The sequence below is a fragment of the Lemur catta genome, chromosome Y (genome assembly GCF_020740605.2).
Source record: "Lemur catta isolate mLemCat1 chromosome Y, mLemCat1.pri, whole genome shotgun sequence".
Taxonomy (NCBI): domain Eukaryota; kingdom Metazoa; phylum Chordata; class Mammalia; order Primates; family Lemuridae; genus Lemur; species Lemur catta.
Genome location: NC_059156.1, coordinates 2175931 through 2203343, shown reverse-complemented (window position 1 = coordinate 2203343; position 27413 = coordinate 2175931).

Here is a 27413-nt window from a genome sequence, read left to right as displayed (position 1 = left end):
TCCCCTCCCCTCCCCTCCTCCCACATCTACCAGAGACCCGATTAATGTTATTCCTAAATGTGCTCTTAGGTGATGATCAGTGAAACCAATTTGATGGTGAGTACGTGTGGTGCTTATTTTTCCATTCTTGGGATACTTCACTTAGTAGAATGGGTTCCAGCTCTATCCAGGAAAATATAAGAGTTGCTACATCCCCGTTATCTCTTATAGCTGAGTAGTACTCTGTGGTATACATATACCACATTTTACTAATCCACTCATGTATTGATGGGCACTTGGGTTGTTTCCACATCTTTGCAATTGTGAATTGTGCTGCTATAAACATTTGGGTGCAGGTGTTTTTGTTATAGAATGACTTTTGTTCTTTTGGGTAGATGCCCAGTAATGGGATTGCTGGATCGAATGGTAGGTCTACTTGAATCTGTTTAAGGTATCTCCAAATTGCTTTCCACAGAGGTTGTGCTAGTTTGCAGTCCCACCAGCAGTATATTAGAGTTCCTGTCTCTCTGCATCCATGCCAACATTTATTGTTATGGGACTTTTTGATAAAGGCCATTGTCACTGGAGTGAAGTGATATCACATTGCGGTTCTGATTTGCATTTCCCTGATGATTAGAGATGTTGCTGATTTTCTGTCAGGATGATCTGTCCATTGCTGCAAGCAGGGTGTTGAAGTCTTCTACTGCTATTGTATTGCAATTTATTTCTCCCTTTGCATATTTGCTTCATACTTTTAGATGTCTCAGCGTTGGGTATGTATGTATGTATTTAAAGACACATTCTGTGTCTTTTTTCAGGTTTTTTACTCAAAGTCTATTTTATCTGATACAACTATACCTGTTCCTATTCTCTTTTGATTTCCATTTCCATTGAATATCTTTTGCTATCCCTTCACTTGAATTTCATGTGCACAGGTGAAGAAGTGAGTCTCTTGTAAGCAACATCAAATAGGCATATAGTTGGGATTTTTATTGCAGATTTTTTTTTTCATTCAGCCACTCTGTATCTTTAATTTGAGAATTTATTCCATTTACATTCAAGGTAATTATTTTTAGGTTATTAATATGCCATTTTAATTTTTTAATAGTTATTTGATTGATCATTTTCCCCTTAATTCTTCTCTTAGTATCTTCTTTGTGGTTAAATGGTTTCACTAGTACTATGTTTTGATTACTTACTTTTTATTTTTATTGTGTCTATCATAGGTTTTTGCATTGTGGTTAACATAGGGCCTATAAAAACATCTTAACAGGGTATTTTGACATGTATTTTAAACTGATAACAACTTAACATTGATGGCACAAAAAGCAGGAAAAAGCTCTGTAGCTCCACTATTCCCCACTTTTTGAATTTTTGATGTCACAATAAATTTTTTCATATTGTATATTTCTTGAGAAATTATTCCTGTTATTTTATTTTGTCTCTCATCCTTTACACTAAAGATATAAGTGATTTGCACACCATTACATTATTAGATTGTTCAGAATCTGACTGTATACTTATTGTTCCCAATGAAATATATACCCTTCTGTCTCTTTTATGTTATCTATTAACATCCTTTTCTTCCATTTTAAAGAAATCTCCAGCATTTCTTGTCAGAGACAAGCTGGTGGTTATCTATTTCTTCAGCTTTCTTGGTCCAGAAAAGTACTTATCTCTCCAACTCTCCAGTTTTGCAGGACAAATTTCTGGGTCCAGAATTGGCATTTTTTGTATTTCTGGGTGTGTTTTGTTTTTTTTTTTTAAACCAGCATTTTGAATACATCATTACACTCTTTCCTGTCCTTTATGGTTTCTTTTGAGAAGTCTGCTGGTATTCACTGTTCCTGATACATTTTCTTCCTTTCTTATAGTGCATTCTGTATCCTCTCTTTGTCTATGGTGGTTTGGTTATAATAGGCTATGTGGTGGTTTTACTGGAATTGAATTTGACTAGGGACATTTGACCTTCCTCTACCTGAATATTTGCATTTTGATCCAACTTTGGAAATTTTTTTCTTATTATTTCTTTAAATAGGCTTTCTTATCCTTTTTTCCCCCTCTACTCCCTCTTAAACACCCATGACCCGTAGATTTACTCCTTTGATGTTATCCCACAAGTACCATAAGCTGTCTATGTTTTTTATTCTTGTTTCCTTTGTTCTTCTCTTGACTCTATATTTTCAATTATCCTGTCTTTAACTTCTCAGATTCTTTACTCTGCTTAATCAGTTCTGCTCTTGATGCTCTCTACTAAATTTCTCCTTTTTGTTCATTGTAGTTTTCAGCCTTAAGATTTCTGTTGTTTGTTTCATCTTCTTTTTTCATTATTTCATTCCTTATTAAATTTTTCTGTTATATTTTTGAATTATTCTATATTTTTTTGCTGAATTTTACTGAGCTTCCTTAAAACAGTTATTTTGAATTCCTTGTCAAGAAGTTTGTGCATCTCTGTATCTTTAGAGTCAGTCGCTGAGACCTATTTTTTCTATTTGGTGACATCATTCTTCCCTAATTGATTGTGATCTTTGTATCTGTGCATCAGTGTCTACTTATTGAAGTTGGTATCTAACCCAGTGATCACAGTTGACTTTGTTTGGGAGCTTCCTTTAGCAGTAATATTGCCCAGAGATTAAGAACAGGTAGACTGTTGCATTTTTTAAGGCTGTGATAGCGTCAGCCATTGCAGTGTTAGGGAAAATTCTAAGCCCGGACTGCCACAGCCAAAATTATTTGGTCTCTAAGGCTCACTAAATACTAGGTTGCATCTGTAGCCCACAATTGCTGAGATTAGCACAGCAGTCAGATGCACTAATGTCTTGCAGCTGCTACAACCTTTCTTCTACTGAGGTTTATTCAGAGCCTAAATCCACTGTGGCTGACCAGTGGTGATATGAGCTGGGACTCAGGTTCATCTGTGGTGGACCGCAGGTTCCCATCTGGTGCCAGGATGGATCTAAATGTTTGTCCCTAGGTAAAAGCCTGGTGTGAGGAGACAGGGATTCTCTCCTGTGTTGGATTTTTACTGTTACAGTCCTCATACTGGGTTCCAAGGCAAAGTCCTACTTACGGAAACAGAGGATGTCTCTCCACACTGTGCTGCCTGGGTTGCAGCAGGGGTAATATGGGTAATGTAAATATGTCTTTCTTCTCCTCTTCAGTATACCTTTTCTTAATGTTATGCTAAAACCAAATACTGTGATCTCTCGATGGTTTCCTTAGCTCTTGTGAAGATTTGTTTGTACACTGACAGTTGTTCAGAATGATGTTTCTGTGGAGAGACAATTGCTGGTAAGTCCTACTTTGCCATCTTACACTATCTCCTTATGAGTTTAATGTATCTTAATGCTCAAAACATTGTCAAGATCATAGATACACTTACTTCATTATATTTGTTATTGTCTGTATAATTTTTAATATAGTGAAGTGATTTTGGGAAGTATACACTGGTTGGGTAGAATTCCTCCAAATGATGATCTGAACTTTTACAGATACATTTTTTTAAACTTCCTTTTAATTTTTACTTGAGACAATAGACTCATTTAGATCAATTTTAATATTTATATAGTTTTCTTACAATCAGAGATTCAATTAGATGTTATATATATTTGTATGAAATTTTACTACTGTTACTATATGATCTTGACTATTTCCTGTTGATGTTTGTTTCCCTTTTTTCATTCTTAAAGTTTTATATTAGAAATAGCCTTTTCTTATTATAGTTTTCAAATTGTATCTATAATTTATAGGTACAATTTTAGTAATTAACATGTGCTTTTTATCTTTAGTGATTTCTTCTGTTATTGTGGAATTTTAATTAATTTAATTTTACCTTCTAAAATAAAATTTTAAGGTCATTTTTTGCCCCTAAATGCAGTTAAGGAAGTTAATATTTTTACTTTGAATATTCCTCCAGGTATAAATGGTGTGTCAGTGTTCATTTTCTAAATGGTGTACAAATTGAATTATGATTTTCTCATTCATCTCAATTTACATGAAGGATAACTATTTGGTTTCTCTTTTCTGGCTTATTTATATTATTCATGGAGACTGAATGAGTATCTTGGATATGTGTATATTTAAAAAGAACTTTCAATGTCTCAACTGAATTTAATAAAAATTATTTACACAGATTATCTAGTTCCTTTATATCTTTATGTCTCATGTGCTTACTTGTCTAATTTATGAGAGAATAATGTTGAAATAAAAACTTTGCTTATAGAAAATTGTCCTAGAATATTCTTTTTAAAAGTATACACACACACACACACACACACACACACACATGTATTTTTTGCCTGGAATTTGTTATCTTTCTGTTTCTGCAATACTTCCTATCCCATCACTTAGCTAAATCTGTCAGCTCCATTTCCAGAATTTATTTTAACCCCATAGCTTATTTTTCTTTTCTGCTATAACCCTAGTCTAAACTATATTTCATATTATATTAGTGTCCTACTTTCCACTCTAACCTTCTCCTAAGCTTTCTGTAAAGAACTGAGCTATCTTTTCAAGGTATAATTCAGATGATTTTTTTTATTTTAAAATTTCAACTTCTCCTTATATCCTACCACACCTTACAGTATCAGATCTGAATCTCTCCAGTTTCATTTGTGTTATTTTTTACTTAGAGAGAATGTGGCTATATATGTATAAATGCATATATGTGTCTATTTGCTTATTGCCTATTTTTCTCAGGTGGAATATGTTTTACATGCATGTGTTTACTATATCCCTGACAATAGAAGATTAATATATCCTTATTTCTTGAATAAATGAATGATTTTCCAATGCACATGCATAGGGATGGTATATATTAAAATGACAAGTTTAGGCCGGGCACGGTGGCTCACGCCTGTAATCCTAGCACTCTGGGAGGCCGAGGCGGGTGGATCGCTCAAGGTCAGGAGTTCGAGACCAGCCTGAGCGAGACCCCGTCTCTACTAAAAATAGAAATAAACTATCTGGACAACTAAAAATATATATAGAAAAAATTAGCCGGGCATGGTGGCACATGCCTGTAGTCCCAGCTACTCGGGAGGCTGAGGCAGTAGGATCGCTTAAGCCCAGGAGTTTGAGGTTGCTGTGAGCGAGGCTGACGCCACGGCACTCACTCTAGCCCGGGCAACAAAGTGACACTCTGTCTCAAAAAAAAAAAATAAATAAATAAAATGACAAGTTTAAAACAGAAGATGGTTATCAGTTGCCAATAACATACTCTAATACTTTTGTGTTGACTTTTAATAGCACTGCTGATGACATTTTCCCTAATATCAGTTACTTATGGGGCCATTCACTGCAATATACTGTTGATCCAGCTCAAGAATGACAATGCAACCATTAAGCTACCACCTATTGAGTTCATCTACATCATGATATGATACTGCTTGGAAATTACCTCACATGTAGTGACTCTAGTACTTTTTACCACATCTCTGAAACTGAGAGATTACCCTTTTTATTAATGTTATTTTCTGTACCATTGTTGGCACCATGGAGTTTTGGAGAAGTGGAGCTCATCTTCCTAAGAACACTGAAAATAATTCCAACCAAGTGGGTACAATTCTGATGTTTATCTTGATCACTCTACTACATGCTGCCATCAGCTTCTCCTGCTGGTCAGCAGTGAAAATACAGTGGTCAAATGAGGAAATACTTGACAAGACACAGAAGTGGGGACATATAATTCTACACTACATCTTTCAGTTTTTGGAAAATATAATAATGATATTGGTATTTAGGTTTTTTGGTGCACAAACATTATTGAGTTGTTGTGACTAATTAATTGCCATACACCTGATTGTAACCTACCTATTATCTATTGGCTTTATGCTCCTCTTCTACAAGTATTTTCAGCCAGGGTGGTCAGACAAGGAATTACCAGAAAATACTGAAAATTAGCATGAAGCAATGTGATATTATGTAAACACCTAGAGAAAAGTCAATTAAAAGAATAAAAACAAGCAGCTGAGAATTACTGTCATTGGGTGTTTTTTATTTAAGAGAGTGTATGCTATTTTTTTATTTTTTGAAAAAAGGACTTCCACGGAATAATGAGCAGAAATCCTGAATGTGACTTTATTAACATAATCTGAAGCAAAACAAATTGATTTCTCTTTTCATATACAGCAAAAGCTTGGAAGCAGTTGCTAATAAAATTGATTTTTCTCTTGTGAATGTACAGAACTATGATCTCTATCACTGCTTCAAAGGGAATAACTTCTAATTTTTGTTTTCTTAACCTAAATTACATAATTAGTAAGAAGTAAAACCAAAAATCCATCTGCATTCAGAAACTGAGCTGGAAAAAGATGTAATCCATTTTTCACCTTGTACACCTCTGGAGCCCTTGTCTTTAATTTGACAAATATTAGTTGTAATATATCATATCAGTTATAAGTTATCTGTGAACATTCACCCTTCAGAAAGAGTTCTACCACAGGTTTCATTTTAAGAACCTGGAAGAGAAGTCTTATGAGAATTCAAGGTAATTAAAGATTCTTCTCATTGAGCTTTGATTAGCAAAAAATGACACCATATTAATGCATCTAAATCTTTCTTATTAAACAGAGTCATATCACAAATATTTAAAATAGTAACTTACATTCCCACCAATAGTGTATAAGGGTTTCCTTTTCTCCACATTCTACCAACACTTGTCATTGTTCATATTTGTGATGACAGTCATTCCAACAGGTGTGAGGTGATGTCTGATGATGTTTTTAATTTGTATTTTTCTGATAATTCATGATAGTGAACATTCTTAGACTTACATTTGTTGGTGACTTGTATGTCTTCTTTTGACAAATGTGTATTGAAGTCCTTTGTCCACTTTTTAATAGGATTATCTGTTTTCTTGCTGTTAAGTTGCTTGTGTTTCTTGTATATTTTGGATATTAGCCCCTTACCATATATATTTGATTTTCAAATATTTTCTTCCAATCTGTGGGTTTTCTCTAAATTTTGTTAATTTTTTCCTTTGCTGTGCAGAAAGAAGCTTTTTAGTTTGAGGCCATCCATTGTTTTTGCTTTTGTTGCCTGTGCTTTGGATATTATATGTAGAAGTTTCCCAAAAAATTAAAAACTAGGGGGTGACAAGTGGCGGAGTAGAGGTGACCTCCTGGCTCTCTGGTCTCAGAGAAAAAGGTAAAGAACTTGGATGGCTAGGCATGAGTGGATCAACTCCCCCACACAAAGAGCTTTGTGAAACTGCAGAGAAACAGTGTGGGACGCACAACACAGGAGAAAAAAAGGTGAATAGTAGATATGATCACAAAGTCTGGAGAGTGTGAGACAAACGATAAGGGAATAGAGCCTGGGACAGCTGTGCCCACCTAGCCACGCAGTGCAGTGGGACCTGACCCACAGGAGAACATCCTGCTCCCCTACTGACCTCCACAGCCAGTCACACAGGGACATGCCTGAAGTTGGTGCAAAATCATGGCACAAAATGGTGGGCACTGTGGAGAAGGGACAATAGTGGGAAACATCTTGAACTCCTGGTGGTCTGTGCTAGGACTGCACTGGGTGGGGTAGGGACTGGGCTGAACTACCGCTGGAGGCAGTTAGGAGACAGGCACCTCACCTCTGGCAGTCAGCAGAACCAGAGCAAAAGAGATGAACACTGAAAAGAGGGCTCTACCCTGCAACCCGCTGATGATCAGGCTGGCTCAGGGTGGGTCAGAAAGAGCAAGACCTCCTGCTGGACAGGTGTCAAATTGAGGGACGGTGACACACACAAGAGTGGGCATCCTGTTGACTCAGCTCACTGATCTGGCATCCACCAACTCCTGAACAGTTGCTCCCAGCACCAGCAATCTGTGGGTTGGTGGCCACCACTTTAGGGGTCCACAACCCAGACAGTGTGGCATGGTATGGTTTGGGGCAGCACCCCTCCCCCAGCCTGGGGACTCTCATGCTGGGCACAATAGGCTCCGCCTTTCCATGACCTATTGTCACCTAGCCGGGCCTGTATCTATGGGTGAATTTTGAGTGCTTCCCCACAATGGTAGCTCCCCAGCAGTGGAAGGACACCACCAGGGGGATTCCCAGGCACTGGGTGGTCTCTGGCATCACCTCTCCCCTGGGATAGGGACTTTTGCACCAAGCATGATGGGCTCTACCCTTGAAGGCAGGGAGGGGCAGAAAAGCCATTTCCCTGTGCAACTGGAATGAATCTGTGGGGCCTTGGCACAGATCAATAGTTTACAGCCCAGTGACTGGGCCTGTCACACAGGCTTAGGTCATCTAGTAGGATCATAACTCTGGGGTCTGCTCTCCAAGTCCAGGCGGCTGCCAACAGTGGGGTTCATGGTCAGGGAAGGAAATCCTGGCCAGAGGTCCCAGCAGGTGCACCAAGTAACCCATCCTAACAGGAGCACTCTCACAAGTGTGGTGGAAGAACCCTGAGTGACATATTAGTGGCTCCCCCTAGCTGCTGATCAAGCAACCAGAGAAGCACACACATCCAGGCTGATAGGCAGCTGCTGATATCGGCCTTGCTCCTACCACTACTTTAAGGGAGAATAGGGTCCAAGTAACCCTCGAGAGTGGCAAGATCCTTCCTAAAGATCAGGGCATTAGTGTTCCTCACTCAGGGATCAGAAACCAGAACAGAGGCGACAGATTACCTCGATAACTGGCTCCTCCACTCAATCTACAACCAACAACAGAGAGGGTAACCCACAGCTCACTCCTTCACAAAGTCATGGAGATTAAATGATCTATTGCTGAATGACTGTTGGGTCAAGGAAGAGATTCAGATGGAGATTAAAAAAATCTTTGCGTCAAATGATCATGGGGACATAAGCTATCAAAATCTGTGGCATACAGCAAAAGCATTCCTGAGAGGAAAACTAGTAACATTAAATGCTCATGTCCAAAAGACAGAAAGCTCACAAATCAACAAACTAATAAACCATCGCAAGGAACTGGAAAAGGAAGAGAAAATTTTAAAAAAACCTTGAGAAGGACGGTACCCTCCCCAACTCATTCTATGAAGCCCATATCACCTTGATAGCAAAGCCAGGAAAGGATGCAACAAAAAAAGAAAAAACTACACACCAATATCCCTCATGAATATAGATGCAAAAATCTTCAACAAAACCTTAGCAAACTGAATCCAACAACACATCAAAAAAATAATTCATCATGACCAGGTGAGCTTTATCCCAGAGATGTAAGGCTAGTTAAACATATGCAGATCTGTAAATGTAATTCACCACAGAAATAAAAGCAAGAACAAAGACCAAGCGATTCTCTCAATAAATGCAGAGCAAGCATTTGATAAAGTGCAGCACACTTTTGTAATAAAGAACCCTTAACAAAATAGGTATAGATGGGACATTCCTTAAAATTATTAAGGCCATATATGACAAACCCACAGCCAACATCATACTGAATGGGGAAAAATTGAAAGCATTCCTGCTTAGACCTAGAACCAGACAAGGTTGCCCACTACCCCACTTTGATTCAACATAGGAATCCTAGCCAGAGAAATCAGACAAGAGAAAGGAATTAAGGGTGTCTGAATGCAAGCAGAAGAGGTCAAACTCTCACTCTTTGCTGATGATATGCTATTATACCTAGAAAATCCCAAGGATTCAGCCAAGAGACCTGTAGAATTGAGAAACGAATTCAGTAAGGTCTCAGGATACAACATTAATGCACACAAATCAGTGGCAGTCATATATGCCAGTAACAGTCAAGCCAAAAATCAAATCAAAGATGCAACACCTGTCACAATAGCATCAGAGAAAATTAAATATTTAGGAATATATTTAATAAACGAGGTCACAGAAATTAATAGGCAGAACTACAAAGCACTGAGAAAAGAAATTGTAGACAACGTGTACAGATGGAAATCTCTGCCATGCTCATGGATTGACAAAATCAATATTGTTAAATGTCCATTCTACCTAAAGTGATCAGCAGAACTAATGCAATACCTATCAAAATTCCACCATCATTCTTTACAGATTTGGAAAAAAGAATTCTACACTTCATCTGGAACCAGAGAAGACCTTGTATAGCCAAAGCCATCTTAAGCAAAAATAACAGATTGGGAGGCATCAGTCCACCAGATTTCAATCTTTACTATAAGGCTATGGTAACCAAAACAGTATGGTCCTGGCGGAAGAACAGAGATAGACCTTTGGAATAGGATGGAGATCCCAGATACAAAACCATCCTCATATTGTCATCTAATCTTTGACAAAGCAGACAAAAGTATACATTGGGGAAAAGAATCTCTATTCAATAAGTGGTGCTGGGAAAACTGGATATGCACATGCAGAAGACTGAAACTGGATCCCCACCTCTCAGCTCTCACAAAAATCAACCCACATGGATAACAAACTTAAACCTAAGGCACAAAACCTTAAGAATTCTCAAAGAAAATGTTGGGAAGACTCTTTTAGACATCAGCCTAGGTAAAGAATTTGTGAAAAAGATCCCCAAAGCAATCACAGCAGCAACAATAATGAATAATGGGACTTGATCAAATTAAAAAGCTTCTGCACAGGTAGGGAAACTATCGTTAGAGCAAATAGGCAACCTAAAGAATGGGAGAAAGTATTTGCTTTCTACACATCTAATACAGGGCTGATAACAAGAATCTATGTAGAAATTAAGAAAATCAAAAGAAAAAATCAAAGAACTCCATCAGTAAATAGGCAAAGGACATGAACAGAAACCATCCAAAAGAAGACAGTCTAATGCCCAGCAAACATACAAAAAAGTGCTCAACATCTCTAATCATTAGGGAAATGCAAATCAAAACTACAATGAGATACCACCTAACTCCAGTGAGAATGGCCTCTATCAAAAAGTCCCAAAATAACAAATGCTGGCATAGATGTGAAGAGATTGGAACATTCTTACACTGCTGGTGGGACTGCAAATTAGTGCAACCCCTGTAGAAAGTAATTTGGAGATACCTCAAAGTGCTAAAAATAGAAATGCCATTTGATCCAGCAATCCCACTGGTAGGCTTCTATCCAAAGGAAAAAAAAGACATTCTATAACAAAGACATCTGCACTCGAATGTTTATAGCAGCACAATTCACAATTGCAAATATGTGGAAAACAACCCAAATGCCCATCAATACTTGACTGGAGTAATAAAATGTGATATATGTATACCATGGAATACTACTCAACTATAAAAAAAAATGGTGGTCTAGCATCTCTTCTTATATTATAATGGATAGAGCTTGAGGCCACCCTTCAAAGTGAAGTATCACAAGGATGGACAAACATGCACCACTTGTACTCGCCATCAAACTGGTACTAACTGATCCACACTAGGTGCTCACATGGTAGTGATACTCACTGGGTGTCAGTCAGCTAGGGGGTGGAGGGGAGGGGCTGGAGCAAGTTGTGGGATAAACTCCCAGTTAATGGAGACAGGGCAACTGTATGGGTGAAGGACACGCTTGTGTCCCAGCTTAAGGAAGCCAAATGTATTTCATGTAACCAAAATGTTTGTATTCCCATACTATCCTGAATTAAAATAAATCCTGATCATCTTAAATGATAACATGATAATGTACAAGAATAAAGTTAATTTCAAGATGATTGGGCACCTAGCTCAGAAAAAAAAAAAAGATTCAACGAAGAAATTAAAAGAGAAATAATTTCTTGAGACAAATTAAAATGGAAACACAATATACCAAAATTCATAGGATAGAAAAAACTGGTTCTTACAATGAAGTGTATACCATCACAAATAAAGAAACATCTCAACAACTTTATCAACAACAAAGATAAACAGCTTAGTGATAGCATCTCAGGATACAGAACCAGAAAGACACACACAAAGTATACTTTCACCACCGCAGCTGGCTCCCACATGCAAGAGCTACTAACTGGCCTGAATGTTGATAGGCATAACCCTTTACAATATCTAATGACACGGCACCCAACATTGGGGCAAGAGACAGGCTTCTTGCAATCTCTGCTACTATCATCACCCATCCCACCCTGCCTACCCAGGAGGCCATGAGCCTGCTCACCTGAACATTACACTGCTACTAACACCAACATTTGAGAAAGCCACAACACAACATAAAACTATCTCTGGAATACAATAAAAGTGGTTCTAAGGGAAACATTTAGCACATTAAATACCTACATGGAAGAGATCACAAATTAACAACTTGACATCACACGTAAAGACAATAGAAAAACTAGAGTAAATCAGAACCAAAACTAGCAGAAGAAAAGAAATAACAAAGATCAGAGTAAAGCTAAATGAATATGAGACCATAAAAACAATAGAAAGGATGAATGAAATGAGAAGTTGATTTTTTTTAAAGGGTAACAAAATGAATAGACCACAAGCTAGACTTACCGATAAAAGAGGGAATATCCAAGTAAAATTAGAAATGAAAAACATGACATTACAGCTGTTGTCACAGAAATTCAAAAGATTGTCAGAAAGCATTATGAACAACTATACATTCAGAAAACAGAAAACCTAGAGGAAATGGGTAAATTCTGGCAAAAAAATACAATCTTCAAAGATCAAACCAGGAAGAAATAGAATCCTGAGCGACTAATACCAAGTAATGAGATTGAATCAGTAATAAAAAATCTTCCAACAACAACAAAAGCCTGAAACCAGATGGATTCACAGCTTAATTCTATCAGACATACAAAGAAGTGGTATCAGTCCTACTGAAACACTTAAAAAAAAAATCAAGGATGAGGGAATCTTCCCTAGTTCGTTCTATTATGCCAATATCACAATGAAACAACAGCCAAGAAAGAACAAAACAAAACAAAAGAAAACTATAGACCCATGTCCATGATGAACTTAGTGTAAAAATCGTCAACAAAATACCAGCAAACTGAGTCCAAGGGCACAATCCTCATAGCCGCCCCCCCCCCCCCCGCCCCGAGTCAGAGCTTCAAACATGTCCATTCCCCAGACAGTGTGCATCTCACTAATTATGTAGGTATACACCCATGCCCTCCCCCCTAACATCTCCCCAACACCCAATTGGTGTTATTACCAAATATGCAGTTAGGTGATGATCAGGGAAACCAGTTTGCTGGTTGAGTACATGTGGTGCTTATTTTTCCATTCGTGGGATAATTCACTTAGTAGAATGGGTTTCAACTCTATCCAGGAGAACATAAGAGATTCTATAACTTGTTTCTATGGCTACTGTTTGTTTTAGATCTTTAATCTCTACTGTTGTCATTATAGATTTATTTTTATTTGGGGGGGGGCAGGGATCTCTGCTTATAGGCAGAGAGAGAGTCCCTTTCTGGGGTTTAAGGAATTGTAGTTTAAATTTTTTGATGAGAGTTTTTTCCTGTTACATTAACCCCTAGACCATAGACACTGGACAGTGTGGGGGTCTGGTCTAGAGGGGTAGGACTATTAATGGCTGTGTGTATTGGGTTACCGTGTAGGGACTGACAATTGGAGCTGGAGTTTCCCGGGTGAAGTGTAACTTAGGTTTTAATGTAGAGCATCTAGAGCTGGAGGTCCAACCCTAAAACTCGGTAGTCCACAGGATATTAGTCCTGGACAGTCATGGCTGGGCATAGATCTTTGGGCAGCTTCCTTCTTTACTAGTTAGAGGAGGCCCATCATTATCTGCATAGTTCCCAACCCCAGCCCCCTCTGCAGTGAAAGGACAAAGATATTTGACAAATGAGGAAAATTGTCTCTGATTTTGTAGGGAGTCACAGGATAACACTTGACAGGCATCAAAACTGAGTACTAGTGGGAAAGAAGACATAGTTATATTAATAATAATTAGTGCTTCGGCTATGTTTTTTTTAAATGATGGAATAGAAACATCTCTAATAAACCTAGTCCCAGTCCACCAATTCCTAAGGGAATTAATATATATTTCTTCGCCAAGAGCATCCTCAGGCTTCAGTGGTGTGTAGGCCAGTCAGCTTCCTGGATGTGACTGGAGCAGTACCTGATGAGCTCTTCCTTTTCAGGTCAGTTGTAGTAGATCCTCAGGGTGTAAGTGGTCTGCCAACCCAGATCTGGAGCTGCCTTTTTAGCTCACCTGTGGTGAATCCACATTGTTATGTCTTTGCATTTTACTTTGAGGGCTGTTGGGGTAGTAAGTATAATAGTGAATGGCCCCTTTTTCTTGTCTTAAGTGGGATAGAATTTAAATCTTTTACCCGTATTTGATCCCCTAGTGAGAAGGGATGTATGGAAGTTGACAAGTTAATGGGGGCCCTCTCTTGATATCACTTAAGGCATTTTATGTCTTCCCTAGTCTCTCTATTACCCTATGAACTTCTAGTTCTCCCCGTTCTTTCAGTGATCCAGGCAGGGACCTAGGGATGGCAAGAGGCCTAGTATATATCACTTTATAGGGTGAGTATCTTGTTCTTTTACTGGGGGTCTATCTGATTTTAAATAGGGTCATAGGGAGAGTTTAGACTCAGGTAAGGTTTGATGTTGGTATGTTTTTCCTAACTTTGCCTTTACGGTTTTGTTTATTTTTTCTACCTTTTCCAAACTCTGGTGCTTATAAGTGGCCTGTAGCTTCTAAGAGATTCCTAATTCCTTTGGAGGTCATCTGGACTACATCTGTTATGAAGGAAGTCCTGTTGTCTGAGCCAATCTGTAAGGGGAGTCCATACCAAGGGACTATTTTCCTTAATAGGACCCTTACTATCCCTCAAGTCTTTTTAGTCCTGTAAGGGAAAGCCTCAACCTGTTGTGAGTAGGTGCACACCAGTGCCAACAAATATCAATGCCCATTGTACCAAAGCAGCTCAGCAAAGTCTATTTGAAGGTTTTTGCATCACACAGTGCCCACTGTCTGAATTCCAGGAGGCACAGCTGGGCCTTGTTTCACATCGTGTTGATTGTAAATGGTGTTCTTTCAGTGACCATTTTCTTTATGAAAAGGAGACTGACCTCTTCGTGATTTAGTCCATTTCCTCATCTCTGGTTCTTATTTTTGATTTCTCTTGTGTGGCCTGAGGTTCCCTACAAGGCAGCTGTGATCAGGCCAGCCTTTTTTTCTATCTCCCTCTTAGCCTCCCTCTTCTCCTCAACATCTCTGTTCACAAAAACCTTGTTTGTGACCTCTAAGAGCTGAGTGGCATCTATTCCTGCAAAGCCTTCCAGCTTCTGGAGCTCACAGTGTAGAGCTTTTCCAGCATCTCTACAAGTGTCAGGGCACAATGAAGAATGCTCTAGACCACAATCTCAGGCTGAAGGAAAAGGACAGACTCTTTTCATTTCAAAGAGCTCTCAAACCTCTCCAAGTCTCCATATTTACTATAGAGAAAGGTATTTGTGTTTATAGTAAAGAACATATAGATAAAATCTTTGGTGTCGTACAGTAAGCATATTGTTGTAAACAAGTCTATTTAGTGACATACATTAAACTTATAATTATTTTGTTATTTCCTTGTTTTTCCTTAAGATCATAAAAAAATGGGCAGGGACCCAACACCAGTCACGCTTCCATACATTCCAAAGCCTGCTGTGTGCAGCCAGCTGATGACAATCATATCCCAAATCCTGTTTGCAGAACTGTCAGATATCCACCTTTCTCGCAGTCCCTTCATCCAGGCCTTTATGCCTTTTCTAATATCCCCTGCACGTGGCACACATCACTTGCACTCTGACTCATGAAAGCAGTGTTGATCATTTGCTGAATTTTGAGGATGTCAGGGTCAAAAGGAGTATAAGTTTGATGGGTCTCACACAGTCTCATACAAGTTTCCTGGACACTCATCTGGCCCCTGTAGTATCTCAGTGATCTTGACTATATTTGTGACCTGCTGCCCCCCTTTGTGGATATATTGTAAGAGGGCCTCCCAATAGTCCCTGAGCTGTCTCATGTCATCACTATTGTTTGGGTCCCAAACCAGCTCTTCTGCTGGGAGTCGTTTTTGAGCATAAGTCTCAGGGTTTAGGATCCCCGGAAGGGTATTTTCTTATACCCACTTAGTAGTAGCCTGTAAGACACACCACCGTTATTTTGTGTTAAAAAGGGTCAGAAGGAGCTGTCTACATTTGGCCCATGTGAAGTTATGGGTCTGGAAGATAGACTGCACCAAATCTATCATCCCCTGGGGGCCTCTAAGTGTAGGGCAAGGTGTGATGTTTCCAATTTAACAGGTTAGTAGTTATGAAGGGTTGGTAAACCAAGGTGGGGTGACCCAGTTGAATTTGACCATCTTCTCTAACCTGTGCAGGACCTCCCTCAAGGGATATTGACCTCGTGGGTCGAATCCTGGGATGTAGGGCAAGAGTATTGGTGGACTAGGGGTTCCTCCAGAAGGAGGCGTCAGCATCAGTGGTCTCAAGCCATTGCTTAGAGAGAAGGGCAGAGCCTCTGGACTTAAACAAGACTGTTCCTTAGATTCTCCGAGGGCTCGCTACTGGAGTCTGAGCTCCAGGGTCCGAACTTGTCTCCTCTAGTGAGGGAGCCTGAGAAGAGGCCGGAGGGGTCAACTGCTTGGATGGCTGACGTCGGCTCCCCAGAGCATAGGGTGGAGGGAAATCAGGGGGTGAATTCCTCCAGGTCTCCTACGAGGATGGGTGTGCCTGAGGCCCCTTTTACTGGCCCTGGAAAGTCCCTAGTTAGCTTTTTTCTTCTTCCCTTCTTTGCTACTAGTACATGGAAAATGGGATTCTTAAGTCAAGGTGGGGGGTTCAGTACTAGTTGCAGGCAAGTATCGATATAGGTAATTGGTCGGGGTGACCTGGGTCCCCTGTCACTACGGTTCACACTGCCCGAGTGATATCCTTGTCTGGGGTGCCCTCTAGTGGCCACTCCACCCCCAAAGTAGGCCATTCTGCTTCATACAGTGTCCTCAGCTTGGGGGCGGGCGGGGGGCCTGTCATTTTAACCCCATAATCTCCAATAAATCTTCTCTTAAAGTTCTTAATCATGATCTCTGAGAAAGCGGGCTTTCCCTGACTTTCACCCATATTAGTTTCTAAAGTCCAGCTTTTACTGAGGCTCCTCAACACAAAGAGAAAGACAATTTCCGCTTCGTTCATCTCTGATCAGTCCCCTCGCGAGGATGTTTCAGGCCTCTCTTAGCATTGGCAGGCCGGTGATCCCGGCTATTACATTTCGTGCTTCCCTAAGCCGTGTGAGGTGGCCCTGGAACCGCGGATCAGAACTCAACACTCACTTAGACCGTATGAGGGGAAGGTCGGGACCCGCCCTCCGTGTCCATCTCATTTACACTTCACCCACTCACCATCCACACACTCTCTCCCAAACCTAAAGGAGATCGGTTGGTTTCTTGCCTCAAGCCATACTCGATACTCGGGAGTCAGCAGGCAGGGGGTCGGTGGCGTCGATCAGGAACCCATTTCCATTCAGTGAAATGGCTCTAAGGCCCCGGGGCTCCCTACGATGGTGCAGACGTCTGCCGAAGAGCCTTGTTCCTCCCCTGGTCCGAGCCCAGACTGGGTGCTTCTGGCGGGGGCTCTCGTTGTTGCAGTGAAACTCTCACTCGGTAGCAACAGTAGGCCTCAGGAGCGCTCTCAGTGGCAAGCGTCACCCAGGGTGGAATCCGGGACCCCCGCGGTGCAGCCAACTGGTAGGCAAGGCGCCCTGGGGCCCTTCAACCGAAAGCACTCCTGGCTGGCTCGCCAAAATGTTGCAAGATGAGAAGGGTCCCCTTACCCTAATGACTGACCCAGAGACCAGGTGAGGTAGAAGATCAGCATTCATTTATCAGTGAGGCTCAGAGGACAGGGTCCAAATTCTGAGCCACGAACAGAGTATAACAGACTTTTATGCATTTTTAGGAATGGTGAGGTGCACGCTTACAATGTTGCCATCTCTATTCCTAGTTGGAGCAGGGTCCTGAGCAGGTATATATGTCGGCCTTGAGTTTTTATCTTTTTGGTGTCAGTCTGCTGTTTATAAATAAATAAATTATAAAATTCATAAAATAAATTAGTAGTTTTAAAATCTAGATCCCTCTGTAACTTTCATGACATTACATCTTTTGTCCCTAGTACACAGTTGCCACAGAATTTTTCTCTGTTTCACAGGTCCCGGGGACTGCCACCACATTCTGTTTAAGAAGAGTAAAGCTAGAATCCCATTCTCTTCTGGACTGTAAGGCTTATGCTGCGAGTTTGCTGTTAGACTGATGGGTTTTCCTTTGTAATTTACTTGATCTTTTTATCTTACTTCCAAGATTTCAATTACCATCTTTTGTGTGGATCTAAATCTCTAGCAAATCCAGGGTAGTTTTTCTTCACCATTCCCCCCAGAAAGTTTTCCATGCTTTTTTCTTTCTCTTTTTCTCCATCAGGGATACCAATAATTCTTATATTTGGTCATCTTGAATGATGCCGTTATTCTTGAAGAATTTGTTCATTCTTCTTAATTATTTTCCTTCATTTTTGACTGACTAGGTTAGTTCAAAAGACTTGTCTTCAAATTCTGAAATAATTTTTTCTGCTTGGTCTAGTCTGTTGTTAAAACTTTCCACCTTTTCATTATTCTAAATTATTCTTTCATTTACAGGACTTCTGTCATTTTTTTTAAATCATACCTTTAGTAAACTTCTTTATTCATGACCTGAATTATTTTCTTTTTCTTTCTTTGTGTCAGTTTTCAACTTTTTCATTGATCTCACTGAGCTTACTTGTGATCCATATTTTGAATTCCATGTCTGACATTTCAAAATTTATTTTTGGTTGGAGCTCACTGCTAGAGAGCTGCTGTGATCTTTTGGGGTTTTGAAATAGCCAACATTTTTATATTTCCAGAATTCTTATGCTGGTTCACTCTCATCTGGACCATTGTCAATAAGCTCAAAACAGATAGCTGCAGTTCACCTATTTTCTGAAAGGACCTCTACCATTAATGTGGAGAAGCAGAGATACACTGCCTTTTCACTTATGCAGGTAGATACTGCCTGTGGTATTGCTGGTAATTTGGGTTGATTGGACCTCAGACCCTTAGAACTGTCTGTGTTCAGGTGCCATGATTGGTGGACTATGCTAAGTAATCTACAGATCCCAGGCCCTGAATGGTGTACTTGAGTTTGGGGTGGACTAAACTGAAATAAAGCTGCAAAACTGGCTTCAGCAGGAAGGATGTGGTTGTATTAGGAACTATCCTTCAAGGAAAGTAGGCTCCTTATAGAAGAAATAGGCAGCCCGTAGCTCAGGGAGATAACTGCCAGCCCTGCCCTCCTTCAGAGGAAGTCATAGCTTTGGTCCTTGGGGAACATGAAAGCACTTGCTGCTTCTTTATAGTGGGAAGGGAGTGAATCCCAAGCTTTATGGAATTCTGAATGTGGTAGGTGCTGTGTCATAGGAAGAACAGCTACTCTCAACTGCTCTGGCTAAATCATTTCCTGTGGACCTGATTCTGAGCAGACTCAGCCAAACTGTGTGTGTTTGGTGCCCTGGCAGAGTCAGAACAGTTGTTCCCAAATTCCTTGGCTTAATGGACTCTGTGAAACACTTATGAGTCCTGAAATAAAACTGCTATCCTGGGTGTGATAGGGGCTGTGTCAGAGGTGGGGTGGCATCTCCCAGTTGGCCTGACTTAATCATCCCCTATTACAAACAGTTTTTTTTTTATCCATTGTTGCCTCTATGGCAGTGGGCGGGAAGGAGAAGAGGGGGGAAAGTCTCCAAATACTGAGGAGCATCTCCACTGGGTGGGGTATGTACCACTTCAGATCATGAGCCATGCACTCTCTGGTGTGGGGCAGTGTGCATTCTGCCTTCCTCCGTCCTATAAAGCATTTATGGCACTTCCTAGTTCTCTTGGAGCATCCTGCCCCAGGAGTCAGAATTTTGAGAACACTGCTACGGTCCCGTGTTTCCCCATTCTTTTGTGGTTTTCACAGTCAAAGCAGGTGCTGTGGAATGTTTGTGTGGGATCCAGTGTCAACAAGACAGAGGGACTGAGACTTCCTCATTTGGATCGAGGCATCTAGCATGTATGCAGGCAATATGACACCTGTCATCTCAGCTTGGGTCCATGGAGAGGGGAATTTATCCTGCCTGGACCTGCAGCCCAATGCTCTTTTCCCAAGAAGCTCTCAGTTTGTCAGTGGCAGCAGTGCCTGGATTTGTCAGGACATAATGATCTCTCCTGTCATAGGTGTGACTGTCATAGATATGAAAGAAGGAAACCTACACTTTTTCTCAGGCTTTGAATACCTTCAGTAACCGTCTCCATTAGAATTTTTCTCCTTTTTCTGCTCTGCTACTTCTTTCCATAGGATTTCCCATAAGGGTAAGTTTTGTGTCCTTTTGCTCAATACTTTACCCAGACTATGCTTTCTCACCTAAGATTACTTTCTGTATTTGGGATGAACTGGAAACTGATGTCTTTAGTTGGCCATCTTGCCTGGCTCCCCACATTCTAGTTACTATTTTTTTTAATTGCAGCCATTAAAGTTTTCAACCTCACATTTTCTAATTGGCTCCATTTTATAATTTATAAGTCTTTGTTAATATTATATATTTTTTGTGACATTGTTCTGGTCACCTTTTGTTCTTTCTCCTTGTTTTTCTTTAGCTCTGGGAGAATAGTTAAAAAAATATTTTAAACTATTTGTCTAGTAAGCCCAATGCCTGTGATTTCTCAGTGATATTTTTTGTTACCTTTTTTTTAATGTTATACGTGGGTCATACTGTCTTGTTTCTTTGAATATAGTGGGTGCTGGTCAAGTAAACTTGACTGCATTACGGAATGCCCAGATTAAGTATTATTTCTGGGTGTGTCTATGAGGGTGTTTCCAGATGAGTTAGCTTTTGAATTGATAGTTTTAGTAAGTAGATCACCGTTCCCAAAATGGGTGGGTATTATACAGTTCCTAGAGGGCCTGATTATATCCTTTTAGCTTCCTGACTGACTGACTGAGTTGAAGTATTTGTTCTACTCTTGGACTGGAACTTACACTATTGGCACCTTTGGTTCAGGCCTTTAAATTCAGACTGAAACTGCATTACCAGATTTCCTGAATTTCCAGGTTGCTGGTGGCAGGCTATATGACTGCTTGGCTCCCATAAGTATGTAAGCTGATTTGTAATAATTAATATTGATATTATATATTCATATATATGCATATATTTTATCGTATGTGTGTATCTGTGTATATATCATATATACATTCTGTTCTGCTCTATTTATATATATACTATTTGCTCTATTTCTTTGGAAAATGCTGAGTAATACACATATATTGTAAGTTGTTGCTAAAGGCTAGACACGTTATTTTATTTTTTATTCAGGTAGAGCTGACAAATAAAAATTTTATATATTCATGGCATACAAGGTGTTGTTTTAATACATAATATGTATACAGTGTGAAGTGGTGAATCAAGCTAATTAATCAACTCATATATTTAAACATTTTTTGTGAGAACATTGAAGATGTACTTCCTTAGCAATTGTGAAGTATTAATTTATTAGTATTACATCTAGCCCCCATAGAAAACAATAAATTTCCTGAATGTATTTTTCTAACTGAAACTTTATAACTTATTTAAAGAATTACACTGTGGCAAGTCTAGCCATTAGCTTTGTTCCTTTCCCACAAATTTGTTTCTTCTTGTGAGTTGTAGTTTGTGTAATTTGTTTGACAAGTGACTTTTCTAAATTATTTTTGTAAAGACAGTAGACTTTCTTTTGTAGTTTTGAAGGCTTTGTTCCATTAGTTTAATGGACAGTACGTAAATTGACAGAAATTACTAGAACCAAAACTGAGGAAGAGAATTTCTCCCAATTATTTAAGAATGGCTCTCTGCTGGGCACTCCTTCCATACTTAGCCTATTTATCTACAACTCTGGTTTGGCCTACACTTATTTTATTTTATCATTTCATTTTATTTTATTTTAATTAATTAATTTTTTATTTTTGTGCAGCCTAAAGATTAGCTAGAGATGCAAATTTAAGTCATCTTAAATATTTTCTGAGTATGCATTTTAACCCTTAGATGTATATGGTTTTCTAGGTTCTTCATTATATGTGACACCTTTTCAAATTTCTTATTTCCCAAAGGATCCATATTTCCTTCCCAGGCTTTCAGTGTGTTTGCCAAAGTGCTTTTTTTTCTTTTTTCTTTATTTCCAAAAGCAGCAGAGGCTTGTTCTTTTAATATTTCTGTAGAATGTCCTCTACTTAGTTGATTTTCCAGCCTAAGAAAATTCTGAATTGGGAAAAAAGGCAAGTTTTCTGTCAGTCCTCCAAGAAGCCCATAAAACAGGTTAAATCAGACAAACTCAAGTCCTGATTAGAGAAGACCTATTTGCCCCACTTTAGAACCAGGCCTACACTGCAAACAAAAGTTGCCATATGGAAGACCATCTACTGCACTGGACAGCATGATGGGACAAAAGTAAATTAAATTGTCACAAAGTTCTCCTACCATGTTTTAATCACTTTGTTTTTCATTAACAATTTGCTTACTTTCTATGAATTTTTGACTATGTTTTAGAGTTCTGACAATGTTGAGTCTGGAAGTGTTTTTAGTGTTTTTTTAGTGTTTCTGTGAGGAGATGGGCCCTTGGAGTACTTTACTCTGACATTTTTACTGATGTCTTTCTGAATTCACCAGTTATGATCTTAAAATATTTTTAATGTTGTAAAATACACATAACACAAAATTTACTATGTTAACTATTTTAGGTGTGCAGTTAAGTGTCAATAAATACCTTCATAATGTTGTGCAACAGTTACCACCACCATCTCCATAACTCCTTATCTTGCAAAATTAAAACTCTTTATCTATTAAATAATAACTATTTCCCCTCCCAGCCCCTGGGAATCAGTGTTACACTTTCAGATTCCACCCATTTTTTTAGAGACAGTGTCTCACCATGTTGCCCAGGCTAGAGTGCAGTAGCTATTCACAAGTGTGATCACAGCACACTATAACCTTAAATTCCATGCTTCAAGTAATCCTTCTGCCTCAGCCTACCAATTAACTGAGACTACAGGCATGCACCTGGGCCCAGCTTTCACCTATTTTTAATCCACATCCAAAAAATCCCTCATGTTCCTGAGAACAGAGGTGTCAGCTTACTCAGGTTCTTATCTCCAATTCTGAGCATGGTATCTGGCACTTAAAGGTCTCTGAATGATTACTATGAGATCTATGCAGATATCAGTGAATGGATAGGTGGACAGATGGACAGCTAGAAGGACAGGTGAACCAGTGGACACAGAGGTAGCTTATCAGTGTGGCCCTGATGACACAACAAATTGATATTTTGAGGAGAGAAATCAGATTCCTTTGTAGTATTTTGTTCATGAAGTTTGTCCAGAAAAAAAAAAAAAAAGAGTAAATCAAACAGTGATAATCTTCAAGTGAAAAACAAATACCTATGATTCAGAATAAACCAGAAAGGCCCAACACGATAAGGAGAGAAGGAACTCTGTCTGAATGATTCAAGTGTCCCAAGGTCCTTGTGATTTGAAAGGGATATGTGTAGAGACTGAGATAGTTTGATAGGACTAGCATGAACAAAGCCACTGTCACATGTTCCACATAAGAAGACATATATGTAAGACTACCAGTCGGCATGATTACACCAATCCGCATGGAGCTATAATTCCATAGTGATAAGTTGGCTTTCTGTGTATACCCTTCTCTATTTGTTAGGTTAGGTACACTTATTACTTTCAACCAGATATTATTGATCAACATCACATCATCAATGTGGTTATGGGGTAACTTGGAGTGAAGGAGAGTGTGGGCATCACATTTGTAACTGGACTTTTTACTCAAGTGGATAGAATTACTCAAACAGAGATGACCCTTTCCTTCTAATCCACCCAACCTGCTAAGCAGGGCAATTTAAAGTAAAGAAAAATATAAATAAGTGCTGGTAGTCCTCTGCATGTATGCTGTCAAAACTTCCCCTTTCTGAAAGCATTAAATTTTACGTCTATGATCTTCACAGAGGTCATACAGGCTTACTATTTTGAGACATGCTGCTGAACCACAATCACTTGGTTGAATACTCACTATTCATTAAGTTTCATCCACAAGGACATGTTATTCTTCTTTTATCAGCTTACTATGTAGGAACTTGGTACTTATTCATATATTTGCCTGGAATTGTCCAATTTCAGGGCTCATATATAAAACTTCACCTACAACTCCAATAATTATATCTATCAGTTTTTAGAAGGAAAAAAGAAATGCCAGAAAATGAAAGTGAAGTAGGGAAGACAGAGGGTCAAAAAAAAAAAAAAAAAAAAAAAGACTGGTTATTTCCAATTTGAAAATGTGGTGGTGTAAAGTTTTGTGTAGACACAATTTTGTGAAAGGGACATATATGCAAAGTAATCTTGAAATACAGAAGGAGACAAGGAGCCAAAGAACAAGGCAGACAAATCCAGTTTGTTGGTAGAAAGTGACTTATTAGGGAATGTATCAACAAAAACCTGGTGTTAAGCAGTAACAATACAGGTTTATCTCACCACTGTTACCCTCCACCCACCCCATACCTACAGCTTATAACTATAGGGAAAGAGTTAACAATTAAAGCCTACTTCAGAGCAGGCAAAAATGATATTTACACAATAGCCTGTAAATTGTGTGCACATGAAGATTGCATTGATCTAAAAGCAGGATTTATTGCAAGTACATGTTTTTCCACTAAAGAGAGTAAACAAACTATAAATTAAGAGACATTCTCAGGACTGGGTCTTATCAGAAGTCAATATGGCAGGTTAAAATCCAAGATGTAGTCACTTTTTAAAAATTTCAATAGATTTAGGGGGCACACATGAAGTTTTGTTATGTGGATACATTGCACGGGGTGAAGACAGAGCTTTTGGTATAGCTGTTATCCAAAAAATGTACATTGTACCTACTAGACACTGTTTCATTCACCATTCATTCATCATCCCCTCCCACACAGTCCCCTTTTAAATTTCCCGTCTCTATTACTCTATACCATGTGTCCTGTGTAGCCATCGTTTAGCACCCACTTACAAATGAGAACATACAGGTTTTTGATTTTTCACTGCTAAGTTACTTTACTTATAATTGTCTTCAGTTCTGTCCAATTGATGCAAAAGACATTATTTCATTCTAGTATTCCATATTGTGTGTGTGTGTGTGTGTGTGTGTATTGAGAGAGAGAAAGAGAGAAAACAATCACATTTTCTCTTTTTTCCTAATTTCAAAACACTAAGGGGGTACAAATGTATTTTTTACATGAATAGCTTTTATATTGCTTAAGTAGGAGCTTTTTTTGTGCCCATCACCCAAATAATGTTCACTGTGCCCGGGAGATAAGTTTTTAATCCTCCACTCCTTCCCCTCCCATTTCTTGATTTCCAATGCCCTTTACATCTCTTTGTGTCCATGTGTACCCATTGATTAGTTCTCAGTTATTAGAGAGTACATGTGGTGTTTGTTTTTCAATTTCTGAGATACTTCACTTACTATAGTAGTCTCCAGTCCCATCAAAGTTGTTGCATATGACATTATTTCATTCCTTTCTATGGCTGAGTAGTATTCCATGGTATACCTATAATAATACCACATTTTGTTAATCTATGTATGAATGGGTGGGTTGATTCCACATCTTTGCAATTGTGATTTGTGCTGTAATAAGCATTCAAGTACAGGAGTCTTTCTGACAAAATCACTTCTTTTCCTTTGGATATATACACAATAATGGTATTGCTGTGTCAAATAATAAGTCTTCATTTATTTCTTTTGAGGACTTTCCATTATGTTTTCCATAGAGGTTGTGCTAATTTGCAGTCCCACCAATAGGGTATAAGTGTTCCTTTCTCTGTGCATCAGTGCCAGTATCTATTGTTTTATGACTATTTAAATAATTGCCATTCTGACAGGAGTAAGATGATATCTCATGTGGATTTCATTTGCATTTCCCAGGTATTAGCAATCACATTTTCTTTATTCATAGATAGGTTGCTGGGTACTTAGATCGATTCTATATGTTTGCGATTCGGGTTTATGCTGTAACAAACATATGAGTGCAGGTAACTTTGGGATTTAATGAGTTTTTTTTTCTTTAAGTAGATGCCATTAGTGGGATTTTTGAATCAAACGGTAGATCTACTTCTATTCTTTGAAAAACTAATATACTGATTTCCAAAAAGGCTGCATTACAACAAATAGTATAAAGTATTTATTCAGTTTTCACTATGTTTGCAACAATTTATTCTTGTTTGAGTTCTTAATAATGGGGATTCTGACTCAATTGATGATTTTATTAATAATTTGATTCCTCTGATGTAAAAATTTGTAAATATTTTTATATCTTCTTTTGCAAAATGTCTACGTGTAATTTTCACTGTTTCAGTTAAGGTATTTTTTTTATCTTTTAGTATATTACATATTTTATTTTATTTTTTTGGGGGGGTTTTGTTTTTGTTTTTGTTCTTTATTTCAGCTCATCTTGGGGGTACATAAGTTCAGGTTATATACATTGACCATGTCCTGCCCATCCCCCTGAGTCAGAGCCTCAAGCGTATCCATTCTCTAGACAGTGCGATTGGCACTCACCATGTAGTCATACCTCCATCCCCTCCCCCCCGACTTCCCACCCCCCACTTTCCCGAGGCAGCACCTTCAAACATGACCATTCCCCAGAGGGTGCGCAATGCACTCATCATGTAGGCATACACTCATCCCCTCCCCCCACCTCCTGTCTCAGTGTGATATCCAATTGGTATCCTTCCCCAATGTGCATTTAGGTGATGATCATGGAAATCAATTATCTGGTGAGTACATGTGATGCTGGTTTTTCCATTCTTTGGATACTTCACTAAATATAATGGGTTCCAACTCCCTCCAAGAGAACAAAAGAGATGTCGTATCATCGTTATTTCTTATAGCTGAGTAGTACTCCATGATATACATATACCACAGTTTACTAATCCATTCGTGGATTGATGGGCATTTGGGTTGTTTCCACATCTTTGCAATTGTGAATTGTGCTGCTATAAACATTCAGGTACAGGTGTCTTTGTTATAGAATGACTTTTGTTCTTCTGGGTAGATGCCCAATAAAGGGATTGCTGGATCAAATGGTAGGTCTACTTGAATCTGTTTAAGGTATCTCCATAATGCTTTCCACAGGGGTTGCACTACTTTGCACTCCCACCAACAGTGTATGAGTGTTTCTGTGTCTCCGCATCTGTGCAAACATGCATTGTTTTGGGACTTTTTGATAAAGGCCTTTCTCACTGGAGTTAAGTGATAACTCATTGTGGTTTTGATTTGCATTTCCCTGATGGTTAGAGATGTTGAACATTTTTTCATATGTTTGCTAGCCATTCTTATATCTTCTTTTGAAAAATTTCTATTCATGTCCTTTTCCCACTTTTTGATAGGGTTGTTTGATTTTTTCTTGCTGATTTTCCTGAGTTCTAAATAGATTCTTCTTATCAGTCCTTTATCTGATGTGTAGTATGCGAAAATTTTTTCCCATTCTGTAGGCTGT